The sequence below is a fragment of the Meleagris gallopavo genome, chromosome 8 (genome assembly GCF_905368555.1).
Source record: "Meleagris gallopavo chromosome 8, MGAL_WU_HG_1.1, whole genome shotgun sequence".
Lineage (NCBI taxonomy): Eukaryota > Metazoa > Chordata > Aves > Galliformes > Phasianidae > Meleagris > Meleagris gallopavo.
In genome coordinates this window covers 14,012,280-14,036,945 of record NC_139411.1, presented here as the reverse complement: position 1 = coordinate 14,036,945, position 24,666 = coordinate 14,012,280, and the positions used below count along the sequence as shown (strand labels likewise).

At 38.7% G+C, this 24,666-nt stretch overlaps 1 protein-coding gene across 1 annotated transcript in view; it reads left to right on the top strand.

Annotated features, from left to right (window-relative positions):
* Positions 1-24,666, top strand: part of LOC104911947 (uncharacterized) — a 183,271-nt gene that overhangs the window by 104,703 nt on the left and 53,902 nt on the right. Inside the window, exons 13-14 of the mRNA XM_085230204.1 lie at positions 4,435-4,645; positions 4,999-5,091. The gene's annotated coding sequence lies outside the window, so the exon portion shown is untranslated. The remainder of the gene's footprint in view (positions 1-4,434; positions 4,646-4,998; positions 5,092-24,666) is intronic.

Here is a 24,666-nt window from a genome sequence, read left to right as displayed (position 1 = left end):
AGAAATACAGTAGGCTGAAAATTCCCATAATGAGAAATCCATGAGCCTAAATATTTGGTGTTTCTGATTTGCTCACTTCCTCAGGTTAATGTTTCTTCAACATGTTTCTAATTCCGATTTTCAGTTGAATTGGTAGTTGTACTTTCAAAGGTGATGATTTGCAAATGATGACTTCCAGCCTACTGTATTCTGTGTAAGACAAAATGTCCATCAAGATGCCTGTAGGTGACATTAGTAGTGCAATCATTCAAAATGCAGCCTGACAGCATTTCAATCAATTCACTTTTCAACACTAGACATCAAATATACGTTGCAAACCCAGCACCTGCTCTACTTGTAGTGTGACATCAAATAAGTTAGCCCCAGGTCCTAAGACAGAGGCTGTCTCTCTTGCACTGCCGGATTAAGAAGTGACTTTGGCAACCATACTGTCGGAGATTAACACTCTACCAAGCCTGGCTCTGAACCTACAATACAATCTAATCCTTTTACTCCTTATGTGTTTCTCTCTCAGCACAGACCACAGGAGCTCTGTGTCTAGTAATTGAGTCAGCCAAAATCTAGATCTTAGCCTCATACTGCAGAGATTCACATTTGCAGCAAAGGTGTGAGCAGAATGGCAGATTTACATCTCTAAAAATTTGCCCCCAGTCTGAGCTGCTTGGGAACAGCTTCCTCCCTTTCATGACAGCTGCATTGCAGAACCTTGAGAAGTACCTTGAGAGGCAGATTTTGCAACTGCTCATGCTGCCTGGATGAGGGTGTCAAAACCTGCCTTTTTAAAACAGTGGGCAAAGCACTAGGATAGTGTCCAGTTTCTGTCACACTTGAGGTGAAGAGTTCCAGCTCTTGCCAATTCCATGTGTCTCCATACCATCCCACAAGGCAGGGTAGCAGTGCCTGGACTACAATAACACACAGCAAGACTGTTCAAGGGTTCTCTCACATACGTAGGAATGCTGCTGCCACACAAGGGACACTACAGCCTGCCTGAAGGAAGGATATTTCTCAGTAACACAAGGAAATAAAGAATGAGACTTTCTACTTGGAAAGGTCTTTATTGTGGGGTTTACCAGAACCCACGTCCCTCCTGGTTTAAAAAGTGATCGTTTCAAGGACTAAGAGGAAGCCATGGACACTGCTAAGGGTTGAGGGCTGATGTTTTTTTGCTTGGAAACTGCTGAGTTCATGTAGCCTAGAGCTTGCAGACATATGGCTGAGAAAGACCTCTGATGGTATTTCTGAGCATAACTTCCCTAACGCCTAGTCCTACAAGTTAAGATCTTAAAAGCTTGAAGTACACACTAGGCTATAACAGATCATTCAAGGATACAAGGGAGGACTTTGGTTCTCCATTTTAGTTTTTGATTTTTCCTTTTTGGAGGATGATTGTCTTATGATGTTCTGCCCCAGTAAGACAGCTGAGTTCTGAGATCCAGGCTCTATCTGGAGACAAGCCAAGGAGATCAGAGCAAGAGTGCCTATAGGGCAGTTCTTGACTGCCTAAGGCCAAACACTGACAAAAAGTGGTTCTAGAAGTTTCTCTATAGGGCTGTGACTAGACACCACTACAAGCAAAAGACGGAAGTGCCTGAGAAGGCAGGTACTGGGTATACTAGGATTTCATGTTCAGAGAAACAAAAAGAACATGTCAGCATTCAAAAACCTTAGAAGGGCAGTGTGAATCCCCCTCCTGTTTGCTTTAAGGCTTTAGTGCTGATGATATAAGTCAGGAGGATGAGCACCTGGGAGATGAAACAGGTGAAAGTACCAGCCAGGAAGTGTGAACTGGTCATAATGGTGGTGAAACCAAGGGCATCCAGTCCACTGTGCAGTACAAGTGTGGTCTGGGACTTCAGAGGAGACCATAGGAGCAGTGCTTGGGGTGCAGGTGGAGTAGGTTTATAAGGAAAAAACATCAATATGGTCTGTTTATCACATGCCTCACCATCACCTATGCTAGTGCTGTAAAAGATGTGATTTCCCATTACTACAACACCAGGTTCAATTCTGATTCAGTCCCAAGCACTAGGCGGAATGGTGGTAATCACATTAGCACACTGAACCTACAGTCAGGGGTTGCAAGTTCATGTTTCTTACATGGGGCGGTCTTCCACGCAACATAGTAAGAGGAACGTGAAACATCTGGTCTTGTCATTAGCCTTGGGCCAATTGTTACTTCACCCTGCAGGAGCCACTTGCCGTGGCTTTCCTCCTGCTTTGTTGAGGGCACTGCCACGGTTATTGCCTCTACTCTTGCCAAGAGTCTCCAAAGCATGACTGAGAGTTACACTTCCTCTGTGGCATGATGGAGGTTAATGCAGGCTTCAAACCTTCATGCTTGAATCAAATAGCTGAGCAGAAAAAGCTGACATAAATATTTGCAGTCCTAGCAGAGTTTATGTGGGAAGAGGGATGCGTAGAAGATGATGCAGTAGAAACAATATATGGACAAAGACTTCAAGAAAGGTAGGAAACCGTATGGGAGTGGAGAAGTTATTCAGAGCTGCTTAACTTGGTATTTTGGGGCTAGGAAGAGGCTCTTCTCTCTGAGGAGTGACTGAATCTCTTCCTCATAGACATGTTGGGCTCTGGAGAGAGACAGGCTGAATGCCAGTAAACCCCAGGTGGGGGTAAGGTCCCGCTTGTCTGCTCAGTCTGCTCTTTGGGATATTAATCTGGCGGGTGCACTGTCAGCAGGCAGGCTCACAGATGGTAAAAGGACTCACAAGCCAGGCCTGAATGCTTGCTGTGGACACAGATGTGCTGTGAAGATTGCTTTGGTATTTATGTGAAACAACTGTTTTTTATTAAGAAGTGTTGAAACTAATATAAATATTTATAAATGACTTTAGCATATTAAATTCTTGACATAACACAAATACAAATATTTCATAGAAAAGTGAATAAACATAAAGCTACACTACTTTGTAAATGAATTAATTAGTATTTATTATGGGAAATTACAATCAATTATTAAACATTATGATGACTTGCTTGCAGAATGTTATATTATTTTCACTATAATTAATAAATTCAATTATCAACTTTAAGTACTGGTGATTTCCCCTCACATCCCAGGGCGCTAATTTTTATAAAGCATCTAAAATACACTAAGTGTTTTTGTTCTGGGCAGCTTTGTAGTACATAAAAAAAAATTGAAATCAAGTTAATTTCCTAACTTCTACGTGGAAAGAAAATCTCTGGTTGTCCTTTGATTGGTTATGACCTAGCTTGGGACAGCTGGTTTGTATTGTGCAATAAAAATGTATTTCTCCAATGTTTTCTGCTTCACAACCAAAAAGCCAAGAAGCCAGGTTTCACCCTGCTACTGTTGTTTATGTTATTTTTGTCATCATACAAAAGTTTGTATGCTCTAAACCGTCCTTTCCTTTCCTGTCCCCTTATACCTACTGTATTAAATTGGTCTAAAAACCAATATTGCCTCACACTTGTCTATAGGTTATGATGGTCTCACTGTTGCTAATCTGATGCTAACCTGTTCATCCCTACTACTACCCTGTGGACATCCAGTGATGACAACTACTACACAATATCCAGACAATCTGTTCTTAGGTATTTTCATTTGTCAAACAGATGCATAACCCAAACGCACTTTTTTGGCCTGTTGCCATAGATCTTCAATTCCCCAAGTCTGTACTCTGCTTCCCTTCCTTCATTTGCCTCCTGTAGCACCTTTGAGCTCTGGGACCTATTGGGTTACTGTTCCCGACATCTTATCACCTGATTGCTGTGCTTAAGACACAGAGTCTCTTGTGCAGAGATAAGCATTTCACTTTTCCTTTGTCAAAGTTAACTTTGTACCCAATACAGTAGTAGAAATGGGAGTACTGGCCAAACTGTACCTCTAAGTACTCCTAATCCTCTCCTATGGAACCACAGCTGTCCTTAAAGTACCCTGAAGGTACTTGCTGATGGGAGTAATGACAGCTGTAAGCTGTTACTACCCCTCCCATGCCTTAACAATCAGCATCTAGTTCATGGCCAAAATAGATGATGGAGCTAATGAAAACATCTACATTCATTTGGTGATGATTGTCAGCTGTCACAGGCAGGCCAATCACAAACTATGAATGCTATGAAGTGGATTACCAAAGCATTTTTCTTAACAGTGAGGAGCAAAGACATTGTCTATGGATGGTAATGTTGCTTTATGGTTTCTCATAAAGTGCTTTGTGCCAGAACAAAGCATAGTTATTCTACTTTTACTAGAAGCGGGATTTAAAAATATGTGTAAATAAATTTTTACACCTTCTTCTGTGAATTCCTAAATAACTTTTATACTAATGAATGAGTAGGCTGTGCCTGTTGTGAGTAGGTTTGGCTACTTGAGGTGGGAAGAGGAGCATTATTAAGAATTCTTTTTAGATTTTCTTTTAACTTTTTCAATTAATTTCCTTATTTTCCTTACAGAAAACAATGAGTACTTCGTTGTAGTTGCTGGATGGATATTCCTTTTTATCTTCATAAGTCCTGGAGGAACAGCAGTGGATTCCCAGCTTTACTTCATCTCCTAGTCTGGTCTATTATGTCTATCTTGTGTATTAGAAGCAGCTCTTTTTCATTGCTACCATCCTTTTCAGTTGAAATTCTACATCATTAGGAGTGGTTAGCCATTGAGTAGGTATGTACAGCTTGATTGATACAGATTTGAGAACACTGATCAGATGTTAATAAGTCATATTACCAATAGCTGTGCAACTTTAATAATGTTACCTAACTATTTTGCAGCAAAATATTTTCAAAGTAGTAACTTAAATCAAGTCCCCTCGAATTTGCTGTAGGAGGTTATGTGATGAATATGCCTCGATTCAGCCGAACAGTTATTTTACAAAATCAGGTATTGCCATGCCTTTAGTTTTGATGCAGTTACAATGATGTTTTCCCTGTAGCAGAAAGTGATTGAGTCCTTAGCAATAATTGAATATATATTATTATTATTATTATTATTTATTTTTTTTTTCACATCTTGAACAGTATCTACTTGCTGCAAAGCACTTGAGTATACTCTGCTCAAATGGAAGACATAGAAAAATCCTGCTGTCAGACTGGAGCAAAAGCTACAAAAATGTAAGTGGTAATTCAAATTTGGAAATGATTTCACTGAAGATGGATTTCTGCTGTTGTTGCTCACTGCAGTAGTGTTTGAAAGTCTCACAAGTTGGAAATCTGTTGTGCAGTTGAAGCTGTACTGACGCTGGACAGAAATGTAGCCGCTGCATTGAAGTGTGTGTTTAAGCAACCAGGTTGGAGGTTTCGTTTGTTTGCTTGCTTCAGAGCTTTCCTTGTTTTTTTTTCTTCTTTCTTGAGCGGTGATTTGAACTTAAGTTGAAAGCACATATTGTATTAATCATCTAGAATACACTTAGATGTTGTTATTTGAGCCCTCATCCACTGAAGCTATGGAAACTCTTCCTTTCTCTGCTCTGTTATGAAGCAAGTTCTCTGTTTTTTGATCATCTTCCTTCCTGTTCTTAAGCATGTTCAAAAACCGTGGTAAATCCAAGTGAGGGCTAGCACCATCGACCAATGACTAGAGGAAGTCATATTTAAGAGATGTAGCCTTACCTCCAAAACAGAATGGTAGAATGTGCCTTCTCAAAAGAACATTAAAAAAAAAAAAATTGTGGCTGTTTCACTGCAAGTTCTTAGTTTGTGCATGTAGTTGCTCTGTTACATTTGAAGCAAAAATAGAAAACCAGGGTTATTAGTGGTATTCCAGAAGTGACTGAGCCTGTTGTACTTGTACTGTTCAGCTTCGCTAAAATACTTTATTCCCAGGATTCAACTGTTAGACATGGTCTGAAGGTCATTTAAGTTCTGGGTCTGATAGAAGTTTTTTAATCTGCCTTGGAGCAGAACTGGGTTTTAAATGATCTAAGGCCTTCCTTTCTGCAGTATGGGGCATTAGTTCCTTGCCCAAATACTTGGTGTGGATTATATTTAAACTCTATAGCCAGCTAATAAACTCTAAAAAGTTTCATTAGTTTTTCATAGCCACATTACTTTCGTCAAGGCCTGTGGGAAAGGGGAATGTCTGAGTCTACATACATGTATGGTGTGGGAATGTATACAGATACTGGTAAAACTTGTGATTTGGACTGCTATTGCTATTAATTTTTTATCAATGTATCGATACTAATATGAACAACTCCACAGGATTTTTTCATAACGCATAGATGAGAGAAAAGCTTGTATGCAGACATATTTTATGCAGCAAAAAAGTTAAAATTAAACTATTTAGAACTTCAGAAATTCTTTTTTTCTATTTCTTCAGAATCTGAATAGCAAGAGTCAAAGGCGTTAAAGCTGTATGCTTTTATTTATCTCATTACAAATCTAAATACTGTTAAAATAACTGAGTGAATTATTGTATTTAAGTATGTACTCAGCACTAATTATTCCATGTTGTAGTTCAGTGAATTCAGGAAATTATTTTCATTGAACATATCTCTAGTGGTAAAAGGTTTACATTTCATCAGATGATGCTGTATGTCCTTTATAATGTGAAAATTACCCAGGGTTAGTTGATGTTTCATTCTCCTAATAAGTATTTTTTTTACTGGCTTATCTACTTGTTTCTTCCACCCCCCCCCCCCCCCCCCATTAACACAATAAAGATTTTTATCTACTCTTAGTAACTAGGGTACATCCAGATGGTCATGAAAGCTTCTGGTCTTTTGTAATTAAAATGGTTTGGGTTTAGTGTCTTGAAAGTAGCTGTAGCAATCCTAAGCATATGAAGAAGGCATAGAAAATGAAGCACTGGGATGGTAGGGGGAATTCAATAATCTAGTGAATTAGAGAAGAAAGGCAAGGAAAATTAATATTAGTAGTGTCAGTTGTATTACAGTTACCATGTATAGTTCATCTTAGTTGGTGAAATATCTGATACAATCAGGATCACATCTGTGTGTGAAGTCATAGACGCAAAACTGTGTGCTGTGCCCTGAGGAACTTGCACTACAACGCTGACAGTAAGGAAAGAAAAAGGAGATAATGCTGCTTATGATCTACTCCTCTCTCTTAATTACATATGCATTTGTGAGAGCAGCTTTGAAAAATACTGAAAATTAGCAGAGGAGGTTTAAAGGTGCCTACAGACTAGGAAGAAAATGCAACAGCTGTGACTTACACTTGCATAAAAAATTAGTACTATCCTTTACAAAAGGTTGCGTAATACAAAAGGGCCAAACTAAGGCAGAAGGGTAGTTCCATAGGTAGTGTAAGCTAGCATGGCTTGTTGATTTCAGTGAAACTGAGTTGTTTGCTACCAGTTAAGACCCCACATGCCATTCAAGTTGATTAGGACAATGTGTTTGATGTGTCCTTTGATTAAGTCTGAGTGCATGAGTTATTATTCAGAGTACAGAAGAAATTTGTTGTAGTTTCAAAAATCGCTTCCCCAGTGAAAGTTCATTGAAACTCTTGCTCTAAGAGATCTTAAATTAAGAAATAAGAAGAAGCCACAAACATTCTCCTGAAGAAATTTAGAAGAGGTCAGAGGGAACTGACACACAAGATTGAACATATTCATGTTAGAGTCAATCTTACTCACTTTGTCTTAGACCAAGCTATGTTTCCACCTGCTGCATTTTATGCCTATAAATTCCTTCAAACCAACTAAGTATAAACCAAATACAATGGCAAGCAGTATTTCAGCCTTGTAGAGCTGGGGATACTTGCTCTACTTATTATTTTTGTGCTTTAGGTTACTTCATACAGATGGTGAGATAGAGCAAAAAGATTTATGTTTAGATTTACTGGGGGATCTATTTTTTCCCTCCTGGCTGACATCAATAGGGCTGTGTGTTGCATTCACTCTAACCCAAAGCGTGTCCTGAGAAAGTATGGCAAGAGCCCCAATTGCAGCCCTTCATTCTAACAGGTCACAACTGTATTGTTCCTGAACAATAAAGGTTTTATAAACAAAGTCTGACTAGAAAGACGGTGAATTGTTGTACTAAAAAAGAGCTATGCTGAAAGCAAAACAAGGCAAGAGAAACAGTGTACAGCCTAGAAAATGCTTATAAACATAAAGTTAAATACCAGGTCTTGAGCAAGACATTGATCAATTGATGTCAGAGGAACTGTGCCGCTTTACAGCAGTGCTGAATTTGTCCTATTAGTGTTTATACCACACAGTGTATAAAGCGAAAATAAACCTATAGACACAGAAGGAACTTAAAAACCTGATTACTGCTGACTTCAAAGGAATTGCTCGAATGCTTCAAGATAGGCATATACTTGGGCTTCTTGTTGGGGACTTGACAGAGGCTGTGACTGATGTCCTTCTGCTTGCATTGCCTATCATAGTCATCTCACGTTTCTTTAAGTTACTATTTCCAATGACCATCTGTTGCCATTCATCATAAATTTAGCACTGTTCCTGGAAACTTCCCTTGGCAAGGCCTACTTCAGATATTTCAGTATTAATCTGTATAGAAATGTTTTAACAAATACTGAAACTTGTTCTTTTGAAGTGTGACCATCTTTTCATTACATGACACACAGTATTTGGTGCAAGGGATGCCCAGGTGCCCTGTGAGTCTAACGGAGCATGAGTGAGTAATGAGTGCCACTGCTGACTGAGGGACACAAAGGGATGGTTCTCTGGGAAATGCAGAGCATGACAGGAAGCCTTTTGAATTGTGACAGCTGACACTTTGGAGTTGTTCAGACGTATATGTAATAGAAATTAAAAACAATGCCACCAAACTAATCCTGCTAGTTTATCCTTTGTACACAGATTTTTATATGATCTCTTTATCTGTGTAGATACTAATCAGTAGGGGGAAAAATTCTTACATTCCCTCTTCAGAAGTGTTCTGCAAACGTATGTTGTTTTCCTCTCTCTTGCAGCCATAAGTCTCTGAAAAAGAAGACTCATATTACTGTATTACACTGTTATATGAGCTGCTAAAGTTTTTAATTTTGGTTGCTGGTGCCCAGAGGACAAGTAATCTGTTATTAAGCTAATCAGCCTTATGCTATAGTGCATCAGTTTGATAAAGTTAGTGTTAAAAATCTGGTGTAAGTATATTTGCAGCCTTCTCATGCTAGCAGAAGGTAATGCTTTTCCATGACGAGATCAGTTTAACAAGGAGATTTAATCTGACGCTGGGTGGGGGGTGGTTGAAAGGAGGGCAGAAGGGAATGAAGCTTTTCATGCTCACCTCTGCCTCTGAATAACTACAGCAAGAAGCTTTTACCAAACAAAAGTTTCAGTAAAGCAGGTGGTTGAAAGGCTGTAACAATGGAGAAATTACCGCTTTTTTTTTTTTGTGTGTGTGTATTTATTCTTTTTGAAGCATTATGAAGCACAACTAAGAAGACTGTGAACAATTATTTAGAAATACTATAATTAACTGCCTCTCATTAACATATGGATAACAGAAGATTAAAAGTACCCACAAGTGGTTTTGTTTTGCTTTTAGACTAAACCTTGGATGGAGCTTGAAAAAGAATTGTTAGTGAGTCAAGTCAGTTTTAGACAAAAACTGGGAAACTTGGATAGGTCTGAAAAATAATTATTACACTGTACAGCTCAAGCTTGTAGTTTGGTGAAGCTGAAGTCCAGAGTCGCTTGAGATCACGTTAGTTCCTACTGACACTGTTTGGTGTATTTATCAAGAAACGAGATGCTAGATTTTCTGCATCAGAATTGCTTGGAGTAGGGATTGGTGCCATCCAGGTTTATCAAGTTGAGTTTTGCATTCTGCAGCCTTAATTGGTCTGAAGCTAATTAGCAGCCTCTACACGATAAGGCCACAAGTCATTAATCATAGCAGATGAGAGCAGGCAACCCCCATTCTCGACATTTCAAGAAAAGTTTACTTACTTTCTTTTTTTTTGCTTTTTTTTTTGCGTGTGTGTGTATGTGTATGTGTGTTACGGCTTCAGAAGTCTCAAGATTGCTTTTTGTGGTCAATAGTGTGTGAAGTATAAGCCGTGTCTTGATGTGACAGACAAGGGACCACTGTTCAAGGACCCATTGGACTTTTTTTTTTTTTTTTTTTTTTGAATGCTGTCCTCTAACAGAATGGAGTCAAGTGATGACTTTATTTGCTTTGAGTTGAAGCATAGTTCAGCTGGGAATAAAAAAAAAAAAAAAAGTTTAACAAGTATGATTTTTGTTAAAAGGAAGTTTGAGTTTTTTACAAAGCTGCTTAGTTCTTTTTAAAAGTTACAATCCTTTCTTATGCACAGCTAATGAGGAATGAAAGTCCTTTCACATGCCTAATACAGTTTGGTACACTGTGTCTTGAAATCTAATGCTAACAGCCACAGGCCAAGCACTGGAAAACCATTGCAGAGAAAAAATAAAATTTCTTCAGGCTATTGACCAAACTTCTTCCAAGCAATTTGGAGTAGTACATCTAAGTAACAAGCTTGTTCTCGTAAATAGCAATGTGGATTATACATGATATTTCATTCTGTTTTGTCTGTGCATAGATATGTGTTACTCCCACAGTAAAGGGGAAGCATCTCAAGTAGCTGGATGTTCATGGAAACATTTTCTATGAAGGAAATGCTGCTTCTTGTGTCTTTCTTACTCTGTCTCTTTTGTGTGTGTGGTGTGACTGATATCCATATGCTTGAAGCACGTCTATGGCAGGTCCATTGTCCACAGCATGTCCCTACACCAGTGGATAGCATCACTGTTTTAGGCTGGGAAAATTATTAGCCTTACAACTATTTAGAGCTGCTGGCTGGGAGAGTGAGAGAAAGTAATTTTGTAAGATGCTTACACAGACTCCTTTTATTAATCAATGAAAAACTATTTCTTTGTAGCACAAGTTTAAGATGTCTTGAAGGTACAAGTGTATCTTCCTGGATACATATTGGCCTGTATGGACCTTGTTATTTATTACAGCAACATTCAGAACACCTTAATGGTCTTTCTCTACTCAAAGTCCAAGAGCAACTTGTTCCAACAAGTACAGTGCCAAACTCTACACCCATCCCTATGCCGGGAGTCCCCAGTGCACACGAGTGATTGCTTTTAGCAGGTGTTAGCTAGAGCAGCAGAGCTATGTGGTGAGAGAGCACTGCACAGCACTACCAGCAGCCTAAACACACAGTGATCTATTGCTCCTCCATATACAGCTCCAGTTTGCCTATTTCTTGTTTGGAGAGAGAACTCATGTTGAAAGCCTGTTTGGTCTGGAGTGAGAGGGAGGGGATTAATTAATTAATTTTCCCTCCTCCTGTAATCAGTCTTTGAGATAAAGATGGTGAGAGTGAAGAAAGAATGAATTTAATTAGGAGGCTAAAACAAATGAAGACAGCACTCTGTCTCTAGAAGCTCAGCAGGCAGCCATCTATATCTGTAATGTGTATGTATGTTGTATGTGTATGGTCTGCATCACTGATGGATTTTTGTCTTTGGATCATTGTTCTAATTAATTAAGAATACTGTCTAAAAGCTGTTTAACATCTTCCACTTATTCTAGGATTTAGGAGAAGCAGGGATCATGAGATAATCGCTTTGGATCTGCAGGGTGGAGATTATCCTTATCATAAAAGTGTGGTTGAAATGATAATTATAGATATGACTTCAGAGTGAGAAAGCCTGGAGTTTGGTAGCTGAGTGGTATGTCTTTGTTCTGGTGCATTTTCTGCTGCTTGAGAAAAGCTGGGAAACAGTGCTAAGTACCTTTATGGTGTGTCCCCACCTTACACACACTTATAGTCACTCCTTGCTTTTGAGTTCTTAGTTCTTGGAATGTGCACCCAGCAACTCTCCTGTTTGAGCTTTCTGGCCTGGATGAGCCTGCAATTAGGCAAAAAGTACTCGTATATCCTTAACAAAAAATCTCCCCGTGCAGAAACTTCAGCAAAACATCCTTAGGAGCACTGAAAGTGTCATTACAGTCTTCCTGCCTTATAAGTGCAGTGGTACATATTTTATAAAGTTCCTCCAGTATATCTTTAAACCACAGTACTGGTAATGATCTATTGTATTAACTCATACATTCCAATGAGGAAGTATTTTCTTTCTTTTCCTCTCTTTGCACTACAAGGTGGAAAAATACGACATGCATCCATACAAAAACAACAACAACAACAACAACAAAAACTTGTACTGAAATGATATTAAGAGTTTGACTAAGCCCACACAAACAGATAGTTAAGACTAATATTCTGTCATTACCTCAGCTCATTACATCTTTTCTGTTTGTAACTTGTACAGCCCTTAAGATCATCCTTCTGTCTGGACAATCCTTTACTACTTTGAAACAAAGGAAAACGTTATGCTGTAGCTTCATTTCTAAAATTTCCCTGTTTTGCCAACTTTTCTCAGTGTTACCATAAAACAGTTTTTGGTGGCTTATATGTATTAATGGCATTAATTAAACTATCAGCACAGCTGAATGGGAGAAAATGTTTCTTCTGAACTTGTTTCTTGAATAGGAGAAAATGCCTCATTAATCTTAAGCATCAACCCAAGAACACTGTGTTTGTTAGATAGAATAATAAATGACTTTACAGGAAATACACAATAGCAGATGCTGGAATGCATCCATTCATTAGTCACTGTGCATAAATATCCCCTTATTTCCATGAAGAGACATTTAGTGGAGGGCCAGTCTGACAAACATGTGCAAGCTTTCATTCACTCACTGAGAAAAAGAAAGGGAGAAAATGTCATACAAATTTGTCTGCTGAACGCAAAGCATCCCATACCTTATCATGTGTGCCTTTTCTGCTCCTTGACTTTCCTTCATCAGATTGAAATGTAGCAGAGAGAAAACTGTTGGACAGGTTTCAGAAGCCTATAAAGCATTCTAGTTATTTCTGCTTCTTGGTTACAAACTTTTCATTAGTATGTCATTCTGGAGACAATCACCGATTTCACTTGAATTAACGGAGCCTCAAAGCCCAGTTCAGTGCCTGGTAAAAGTCAAAGGAAAGCTATTTGCTGAAAAACATTACAGAAAAATAGTGTTGCTTGGTTTTGTCTGTTTGCTTAAAATCAGCATTTCTCAGACCAGTAAGAAATGAGCTTGTTTCAGTGAAGAGAAATGTTAGAATAAATAAATAAAATGTTGTTCCCCACCCTCCCATTCCTATTTTCTGACAACTTTTGTAAACTTGCATTTATTCTCTGGTGTAACGTGACAAAGCCAGTGAAATATCTCTGGCAAATGGATACAATCTACAATTGTTTTAAAAAGGTAAAGCCCATATAATAATTGTGCAGAGGGAAAAGCAAGACAATTTGTCAGAAGTCCTGTTTTTCTCTGTTGATTCAACATACAAGAAAGTTAGATCTGTTACAGGGGTGCCTAAATAATTTTCTTTGTAAGCTCCCTTGTTTTGCAATCCATGCCTTAATGAAACTTGACAAAAGTTGTGTTTTAGCATAATAGTTCTTAGAAAATATTTACTGAGTGTTTATATGTCCTTTTGTGTTGGAAGTCTATCTGGTTTCTGTGGCTAAATTGACCAGAAAGACAAGGAAACCTTGATTTATGAAAGAAATTCTTAAGCTGGCTATTACAGTGTGTACCAAAGGTATCTGTGTGCTGTAACAGCACCCATCCCACTTGAGAACACAAACGTCTTCCATCTAAGCATGCAGGTGCCTTTTGTCCCTGTGCTTTTGCTGGTGTTGTGTTTCAACCAACAGTGCTAAGCAGGGTGCCTGGTTTTTAGCCTGCGTAGGCTCAGCTGTGTAATATAAGGGAGCACAAAGTTTAATTTCCTATAGTTGAACTTATCGAGTGAGAGTGCACTGGAAAAACTGTTAAGTGGCCTCACCAGTCACAGGGATGTCAGGAGGTATGTGGGGACTTGGTGTATGATTTGGTGACTCTTCTCATCTGAACGGAGAGCTTGTCAACTTTTTGTGGTATTGTCAAAACAAGAATGGAGGGTAAAAAAATCAGGCTGAGTACTCTGGTAACTTGGTAGACAGCACTTTCCTTTTCTGCTGGCCTAAAGCTGCAGTCCTACTTGCATGAACAAGCATTAGTTTGCTTACAGGATTACAGCAATAGGTCAGCAGTAAGTGATTAACAAAGTCAAGGGAGGGAAAGTTTTGTTTCAAAGATGATACGTAATCATAATAGCAGCCTAAGTTTTCATAGGAGAACAGTGATATTTTTATGCTTACTTAAAAATACCAAAAAACTTGGTGTTTCTTCATGTCTATTCTCTATGAACGAGGTCCACTTTCATTGGAACAAAACTACTGCTGGGCTACTTTTTGTACTTTATAGAGTAAAATGCAAATTTAAGTTTCTAACTCCTTTTTCCATCACTAAGATCCCAAGGGAACCTCACTAGAAAACTAATAACTTTTCCCTTCTGTGAATCTCAGACTCCCTGTTAGGACAGCTCACCTTTTTTTCTGCATTATGTTCCTGGTGTGGTTCTGTGTATGTAGACAAACCAGTGCTGGGATTTTAACGTTCTATGAGAAGCTGCCTAGGTAGCTGTCATTCTTCAAAATCTGTCCCATTTGTGCATTTCTGCCCCAGGAGCAATTGCATTCCTGTAACTATTTAACACTCTTCAGATAAATACAATTTAGACTTTAGCCAAACATGGAATTTTAGCACTGATCAGGCAGGTACGTGCCTATTGCTCCTTTCTCCCAGGGGATCAGGCTGCACAATGCAGTGGGTCACTTACACTATTGATCCCAACAGTTCAGTTGTAGTCAGTTGAGACAGAAAATTACTTCTGGAAGAGAAGGGCAGAGTCATTCTTTAGAACTTGAATGTCGGGTGGGAATCCTCTGGACTCCATCTGGAACAGCTTTGACCAAACAAAGGCTTCCAGTCTGTTCGCACTACAGTCGGTGGGAATAGTGCCACAGAATTCCTTGGGAGCAACATTAGGCTTCGATTATGGTCACAGCAAGAGAGTAGTACGTGTACAACTGCCAAAATAATATTAACAAATAATTCTAGAAATATTTGTCTGCTCTCTCCTTTCTTTATATTTTTTCCTTAAGAAAACTAGCAGAAAAATCTTTTGCCTGTTGGGAATGAGATGTATAAAACTTAAAATCAAAATGTAAGCCCCAGATTCCCACTGCTTCCCAGAACAGACAGGTCAAGAAAGGCATGGCTTGCCCAGCATGCTGAGCCATGCTCCCCTTGCAGAGGCAGGGTTGTGAGAGGAGCCATGACAGACATGGTGCAGCCTAGCCCTCCCTGGAAGCACAGTGTTGTGTAGTGCTGCCTGCTTTGGCCTTTCCCCCTCCTGGCATGAGGTTCTGCATGGAGGCTGCTCAGGTTCATTTCTTTTATGGCCAGGTATACTACTGGAGTCAGCTCAGCAAAATAGCTGTGTAAGACGTAAATGGCAGGGGCCAGAGAGCTGTGGCACCTCTCAGCTGGCCCTTTCTCATCAAGCGCATCTCATCAAGTACTTGATGCATCTGCTCCCCATTCTGTGCCTTAGCTCTGCCTGTGCCTTTTGCTATGAGGATTTCACAGCATGTATGTTCAGAACAGCTTTCTTAAGCTATGATCTTAAAGCACTAGCTGTGTAAATTGGAATACCCTTAACAACGGGGAGAAGAGTATAAAGCAGAGTTGGCGGGTGCTGAAGTCTTCACTGCTTGAAACAATTAAATGTTTGGGTGGAGCCTAGACCTTTTGGATGCTAATTGGAATAGAAATTGAACAATATATAGTACAGCAGGGAGAGCTAACTGCAGAAAACTTTCCTGAAAACACAGTGTGGACAGATTTAATTCCATGAGATTAATTCAAAAGGAAAAATTGCATCAATTATATTGTATAACTTCCTTCAGTTATATGTTGGTTACAAATGTGAAGTGTTATGCTCCTGAGGTCAGCAGAGTCTTTACCATTCATTTCAATGCTAGTACAATAGGACTTTTAAACTACTTTGTCTAGAGACCTCCATAATTATTCCTTTCCTGTGAGGCCCTTTCAGGAAAGGACTATAACATAGATTTTTCTTTTCATAAGAATTAATTCAAGACAGTCAGAGATGCCTCTTTGTTTGTAAGTTTTGTAGCTGTATAATTATAAATCCAGCCTTTAATGCTGACCACAGTGTGAGAGCTGGTCTCAAGTCTAGAGTGCTTTGTATTTTGCCCCATAATGTTTCTTCCATAAACTACAAAGGAAAGGCTTTTCCCAAGGTGAAAACTTCAAGTGGGGTCCTGCTAGCCCAAAGGCAGGTCAAACAATCAATAAGGTGGGAGAAGAAGAAAGCCAAAAGCCAAAATGAATGCCATCTCTTCTTATTTTGACTGAAAACATTTTATGTAGCTAGTGGGGTAAACATGCATATAAATAGCTATTGATGCTGGGGAGTTCTTTGGAACGCAATTAAATTGCTTTCTTTTCTATTTCTATAGAGACCATTCAGACTAATGTAGAAATTAGTGAAACATTCTTGAATGCTCAGTATCTTTGCATCATCTCAGCCTAGGGAAAGTGAATGTAAAACCAAATCATTTTGACTTACTGGAACTTAGTTCTATTCTGTCTTCAATTAGCTGTTGCAAAAAGTGGCAGAAGCTTCAGAGCAAGTCAGAAGATAGTTACAGCTCCCTTAGAACCAAGATCACAGTCCAGCAACTAGAAGTTAGCAATAGATTGCTTTGGATGTATAAACTAATGATTTTTTTTGTTGATTTTGAAATATACTCTTCCCCACTTTGCGGGGTTCAAAAGGTATGTTTACAAATTCATTTCTTTTGTGCTTATAGAGTCTGTTTCTTAAATTATCAATTTTCTTTGCAAATTTAGAGTGCTATGAAGCACAGTACTGCAGGTACATGCTTGTGGGATAATGGAGACCTGCAGCCAAGCTCGTAGTTTAGCCTAGGTGCTGTAGAATATAAGGATTGTCTACAGTTTCTGAGGACATCAAAGTGAACGCAGATATGCAGTCCTATTTGTTCAGCTTCGTATCAAGTAGATGAGAGAGATTTGTGTGCGTGTGCTTATTTGGATGCACTTGCAGAGGACTCCTACTTTTCACTCATGATTCTTCTATGATTCATTATGTGACTCAGAAATTGTATTATGCTATTTTTTATCTTGCATATATGCAAATGTGCATTCCATTTGCAAATCTGTTTTACCTAGGCAATTGGCAAGCTATTTTAGCTGTTGTATGCACTAACAGACAGAGAATTTCTGCAGGTGTGCATTGTATGATATCAGTTTCAGGCACTACCTGTATGCCTGCATGCAGTGTTGAGACTATCTTTCTCGGTGCACCGTGAGCACACATCTGCTTCTAACTACGCGTCTGCTGATCCTGTCAGAATCTTAGTCCGTATGCTTGCTCCTCAGGACTGAATCCTCCTGTGCTTTTTCTAGGAATTAAAGGACTGACACAAAGTGTATTCCTGATGCACAGTCATGAAAGATGATGTGCTTTGGTTCAGTACCCTTTTTTCCTGCGAGAACAGACACACAACGAAGCCTGTGACTATAAGTGTCATTTCAACTTGAATTCAGCGAAGTGCTCATTCAGGCTTAATCTTAAGCATATGGATTATCCATTGCTATTGAGCAAGTTAAATACACCATCTTTAGGGGGACTAAGTATGTGCTTGGATGCTGAAATAAAATCATATTTTTCTTTCCCCAAATAAATTCATGCCTAGCTGTAAGCACAAACAAATGCTAACGTACATGGTTAATGACACTTTAGCCAGAATTGCTCATCCTTGCAGCTGTACATCAGAGGGTAATTTTAATTAGAGTTTAATTATCTTTTCATTTATTTTCTTCAGCAAGTAAATTTATACCTTGCTGTAAGTTTTCCTGTGAGTATAAATTAAAGCAGCATTAATAACATTATATTTGTCCTAATTTGTGTAGCTGCACTTATTTATCTGTTTTTTATTAGTCATAATTAAGTATGCTTGGAGAAATCAGGCAACTGATCTATGTATAGAAGAAAATAATGCTAGGCAATATCATTATAATAATAAGAGAATGTTTCTGATTTACTGAATAGGAATTAAAAATATCATAAATTGATTAAGAAATTTCTTAAAATATTGAAAATATTCATTTGAGGAAAAAGCTATCTGTGTAACAAGGACTTCAATAGGGAAAAAAAAATTAAAAAACAGTATTGGAGAATGGAAATGAAATTGTTCAAAAAATGAATTTGAGAATATTTTTTTGTTCAGAAGTCACCCAGTATTGTAACTTTGTGCCAACTTAATTTTCAAATATTAATTACAGAAACTCATCTCTTCTGAAAAATACTTGTAGGAAAAAGGTTTGATTTGACCATTTTTACTGACTTCTCTAAGTTCAAATACCCCAGTTTTCTGTTATTTCTTATTTCTTAGACATGTTGCCACACACTAATTAATTGAAGAATTTGTGATTCTGCTGACACGTCTCCTTCAATCCAGATGACTTAAAATCATTCATTGATATACAAGAAAAGTGGAATATTATTATGAGCCTCGTTAAGTATACAGGAAATCTCAGGCATAGGAAAAACAAGGTACAATGAGTTCAAATAAATCGATCGATAACTTGAATGATCAATTTTTCATATGCTTTACATAAAATGTCTTAAGAAGTAGCTTATCTGTACTGGACATGTATAAACTGCTTCTTTTGTCTTTTTACAGTCTGTGGATCATTTCAAAGCATTGCTTAGCCAGCATCCAGATTAGGGATGGGCGGCTCTATTGTGTTACTTCTGTTTTGTAGTACTGAGTTACTTCTCTCTGCATGCCTGAGTCAGCTGGCCTCACTTCTCTGAGGCGTCAAAAAGTTCACAAGATGTTTTCTTCTTTTGTTCTTTTCTTCAAACTTCATAGATTTTGGATGGCTGCTGATGTAGGAGGGCCAAGAGACTTCTCAGATGCACATCATTGAGAGAATGATAAATATAACTGTTCTCCATCAACACGTACATCCTTTAGTTTCCATATTATGAAAAATAATCACTGATTGTACCCTTCCCCCTTTAATTCTTGCCTCTCTCAGGTAGCAAGATGTGCTGTGGAGCTAGCAACCTTATTTCCCATACAGGAAATTGCCTTAGTCTGGGCTGCAATATTTAGTCACAGATTTCCTCTGCAGAAGGCATAAGATTCCTGTTGTGGACTTTTGGTTTGTAGGTGTCCGGAGGACAGGGAAGGAACTGGGTGGATGGAGGGACTGAGTGGTGCCAGAGACTGAGGCTAATTGTTACAGCTGGGTTTCTTGAGGTTTTTCAGAGACTACAGGATGTCAGTGAGTAATGTGGCTAGGAATCGTGAAGATATTTTTTTATAAAGTTTAAAACCAACCCAGTAAAATGCACAGCTGATATTTACTGGGATTATGTTGTCTGTTCTGCATGGCCAAAAAGCAATGGTAGGATGGATGATAAAGCTCTGCCTTGTAACTTTAGAGCTGTAACAGAGTGCCTCTTTTACTGAATTCCACATTATGTTTCTCCAGACAGTCATGAAGTTGACTATGAAATAAATATATTGCAATGATAACCCTAGAGTTAACAACAGCCTGTGTCTCTTATAAGTGACAGGCTATGCTTTCTATTTCCCAATTTGATGGAGCCATTAAGCTTTGAGTTTCTTCGGAGCAGCGTAACACAGCAGAAACTGGGCAAACCAGGTTTACAGAACTTTTGCAAATGTTTTAAACATTTTCCTTTCTAAGCCACACAAGTCTTGCCTGAGGCACCGTTACTAAAATAAAATTAAGCTTCTGAAAGATTTATTGGCTGCTTTTGGAATTCAGTGTAGCCGTCTTTTTGCTCATTCACATAATGAGGCAGTTGTGAAACCCTGACTCAGGGGTGAACTAAGCCCTCTTCAAAATGGGGACAAATGGGAATGTGTGGTCACACACATGCTCCTTCATCGTAGAACTGAGGCTCTGTATGCAGCACAGACTGTGCTAGAGAAGGGCTTCACAAAGCACCATAGCTCCCTGCTGTACCCTCTCCTGCTAGATACACTGTGAGGGCTGCTGTAGTCCACAGGTATTCTTGAAACAACTGATGCTATGTACGGAACGAGGAGCCGCAAAGGCATGCGGAAGCAGATCTGTGTGGTCCCTGGTGACTATCCTGTCTCCTAACACAGCTTGTTCTTGCCTATAGTGACATTCTGATCTTTCTCATTTAATTGCCTCTGTGTTGGCTCTGGCTCGTGGTAGGGGGTGATTACAGAACCATGTTCCCCTGCTGTGTTAAATAGTCATGTCTTAAGTGAAGTGTACCAAGTGCATTACATTTAGTGTTGTGTACTTCACATAGGAAAAGAGTGCAATAGCATTTGAAGTTGTTACAGTTGATTGGAGCTAAAAGACCAGAACTTCCTGCTGCTGCTGCCACTCCCAACCCTATGCCATTTCAATGGCCTGTTTTGCTGAAATCAGCCCCCCTCCAGGTTGTTTACTCATCAAAACTGGTTTTGCAATAGATAAGATATCTAATGCCTTATAAAACATGGAACAGTTTTCAAACTAGATCCAGCAAAGGGTGTGTATTTACACACACGGTTTTTGTACATAAGATGCATTTCCATCAAAATCTTTCAATACATGCTCTGAAAAGTGGGGGGATGGGAGAGGGAGTTGTATGAGGGGGTTTGTTTTTTTCTCAGCAGTGCCTACCATAAGATTGATTAGATTCAGGTGACTTAAAGGAAGTAAAACTGTTCCTACTCTGCACCTAATTCTTTCCCTTTTGTCTTCCTGTGCAAATACAAATAACTAATGCAGGCAAACAGTAAATTGCAGTGAACAGTAGAAGTGCTAAATGGTAACAACACTTAAAACATTGCTGAAATTCAAAAGAGCAGCTGTTAGACATTTAAACCTATCATTCTCTTCTGAACATACATCAAATTTACTTCGTAGCACTGTCATAAAAATGTATGAGAATGTAAATGCTTGAGTGACCCATTAATCTTTTGAGTAGTAAACATAAAATCTTCTTAACCCCAGTGATGATATAACCATACTTTATTTTGAATGAAGGCTTCATCATAGAAGTGAAGATGTTCTCTGTCTTTCCGGAGTGTATAAATAAGAACAAATTAATATTAAAGCATGATGTCTATGAAAAGTGTACCATTATATTGATTGCAATATGAAGATATATGTAGTGAACAAAGCTACTCTCAACTTCTGATGAGCACAGAAATCTAATAATAAATACACAAAGAGCATCAGCTCATTATTCATTGACAGCAATCACCAGTCTATTATTTACTAACTATCTCAATAATTAGTGTTTGTTCTTACAGAATTGTCCATAAAATCATATTTTTAATATGTAAAATGATAAACTTGCCCTTTTAAGCTGTGGTTTTTTTGGTGAAAAGGCACCTTTAAATATTCAGGTTGTTGATTCTTCTATACATAGGCCACATTCAGCTTGTTTCTCACCAGGAAAAACTCACATTTATATAAAAGTTAAGTTTGCTTCTTTAAATATTAGAATATAGAAAACAATATCCTTGGGCTCCAATTTTATTTGTGTCTTTTTGAACATTGCTTTTCTTTTATTTACTCCTGGCTCCTCTCCTTTTATGTCACTTGCAGTATATGTGAAGTCTTGTTTGAAAGACATCATGACATCTTGACTAGGCTTTAAAGGTGAAGGGCATTGCTTGTGAGAAACCGCCTACTTTCTTTTTTAGTAGAGCTGGATTTAGCCTTGATAAATAGGAGGAATTCCATTAAACATCTAAAGTTGTCCAGTTCAAAGCATTATGCCCACAGGGTAAAGAACTGGGAGAGTTTCATCCTCTCATCCAAGAAGGACTTTTTCCAGCAGTACTCTGAGATTTCTTAAGCAATAGGACTTGAGTGTGTGGGGAATTTAATTTATTCATTAAACGCTTAAACATGGAAAAATTGTATCGATCATTTTGGAGGTGATTTCAATAAAAAAAAGAAAACAAAAAAAAGTTGTTAAAAATGATAATCCAAATAGTCCACCAGACTGAGGTGAACTGCATTAGTTTAGCTCTAGATGTAAACTAGTAACCTGACTACATACTCCATGATAGGTTAAAAACATAAAATCTCATTTGACATTTTTGCTCTCTTTCCACTGTTCCTTGAAACTGTCTTTGAAATATAACATCATGTTATCCTAACTCACTTGTAAGAAAGTGTGCCAGAGTGAACAACACACTACAAGGTGTAAAGGTGTTGATGATAAGTCAAGAAGACTGAATCTGAATAGTTTACCTTACCTTGAAAGGCAGGTTGCAAACATCAAGCCGTGGAGCAGAAACAAAACATGAAAGAAGAATCAGTCCAGACTTCCACATGATTCAAGTATTCCCCTCTGTAAATGGTATGAGAGTCAAGCCAAAGTATCATTGACATGATGAGTATAAGATAGTCTCTTAATTTTTTTTGTTTTGTTTTATTTGTATTGATAGTACCCTATTACTGCTCCATAGCTTTGGAACCAAAAGCTAACTTTAGCCAGTATCCTAAAATGAAGGGAAATCTTTTAGGAGAGTTGATGTTGAGTGCTGTAGGCTGGAAGATCCACTTCATCAGAGAGATCAAAGCCCAGGTTATCCCTACGTGCACTTGTACTGTAGAATGAAGCCCTACAAAATTAAGTCCTAGCAAAATACTTTAGGTGATGAGGGTAAAAGGCGGTTTAGGGAAGTGGTGGAAGGGAAAGGGAAGGGAGCAAGGTAGTTTTTTCTGCTAGGATCCTTAGATCTCCCTGCATCCTAGTTTTCTATTTGCATTTCACAGTCTAAGAGGAAGGAGAAAAAAATCTTCCTCCGAAACCCACTGCCCTTTTGCCACAGCATGAGATTTACTCCCAGCCATGAGATCCAAGGGAAAAATGTTGTTCCTTGTCTGTGGCAGAATAATCGTTTTTGCCCACAGACCTGTAGTAAAAATTTCATTCTTCAATATTATATTTAGTATTTTCATAAAGTTTGAGTTAAGATATTTTTGAGTTTACTCACTCTTTTCCGAGTGACCATCCTCTTATCCTACTGTTTGTCACCACGTGGTCAATCTAGAAAAGAAATGAAGGACAAAACGAGAATGTGTTGTGCTGAGCGTACATATAAAAGTATGTGGAGTGTTGGATAAATGGCATTGCTGTCGATGTATTTAAAAACGAACAAAAAACAACAGCAACACACAAACTTTTTACTTTCTCTTTCCAAAGATTTCCAAGTGTTTTTGATAGCATTGCAGCGTTCATAACGAATCTGCCTACATTCTGCATTCCTGGGGAAATTCCCACAGACTTTTAACTTTTTGAATAAGTTCATATGACTCATAACACCTGCAGGTTACGGGTGAGAGATGTTAGGATGCCTGCCAGTGAGGTTAGTGACAGTTTGAACATACTTGATGAGGTCCTGAGAGGTCTAAACCGGAATTCTGAGTAGAACATCCCTGAGATAAGACTCTTTCAGTACTCAAAGAAAATGCCTCATAACGGGGCCTGGAGGTAGCAACATTGATTTCTCTGTCTGAGAGTAGTTTTGCAGTGCTTGAGAGCATACTGGAAACATACTCAGAGTTCAACAGAATGCATGTTAACCAAAAGTGAAGAACTGTAGATAACAAAATAGATCTGAGTCACCAAACCTTTACTAAGAACATATTAATAAATGACACAGCTGTTGAATTTTGATACCAATCTTTCACACACGCTGTAATTAAGACTGAGGTTGTGTATCCAATGTATTCATGAGCCTCCACCCGAGCATGTCAGAGCTTGCATGATCTTTCCTGCAGACCTCTGTGATATGTATATATTGAAGGCATGCACATCTCTTGTTGCCTATCTAAACAGGAACTCTTAATTTAAAAATGAGAAACTGCAACTCTACAGATAAATGCATTTAGTAGACGATTGTGTCATGTTGTAGAGTGCCCTCTCAGCAGTACTGCACATGAGTGTAGAGATGTACGTGTGATGCTTATAGCTGGAGCCTGGCTGATGTCATTGCACATTAGTTCCTCAAGCAGTGCTTGGAAAATGGCTCCATGGCTCTTTCTCTTCAGCCCATTTCATGAAGAAAAAACTTCCCTTCAAGTGCTAAAAATTGCCTCCTCTTTACTTTGTAAAATTAAACAGTTCTCCCACACTTAGGAATATGTGAATGCTGCATCAGTTAAAGTGTTCTGCAGTTAGAATACACATCTACATATGTATATATATGCAGAAGTGATGTTCCCCAGGGTTCTATATTGGTACCTGTCCTGTTTAATATCTTTATTGATGATCTGGATGAGGGAATTGAGTGCACAATCAGTAAATTTGCAGATGACACCAAGATGGGAGGAAGTGTCGATCTGCATGAGGTAGGAAGGCCCTTTAGAAGGATCTGGATAGACTGCACTGTTCGGCTGAAGCCAGTGGGGTGAAGTTCAACAAGACCAAGTGCCTGGTCTCAACAACCCCAGGCATTGCTACAGGCTGAGGGTAGATGACTGGAAAGCCGTGCAGAGGAAAAGGACATGGGTCGATGGTTAGCTGAACATGAGCCAGCAGTGTGCCCAAGTGGCCAAGAAGGTCAATGGCATCCTGGCTTTATAAGAAATAGCGTTGCCAGCAGGAGAAGGGAAGTGATCATCCCCTACTCAGCTCTTACAAGGTCATGTGTTGAGTATTGTGTTCACCTTTGGGCTGTCAAACAGCATTGCAATTTTG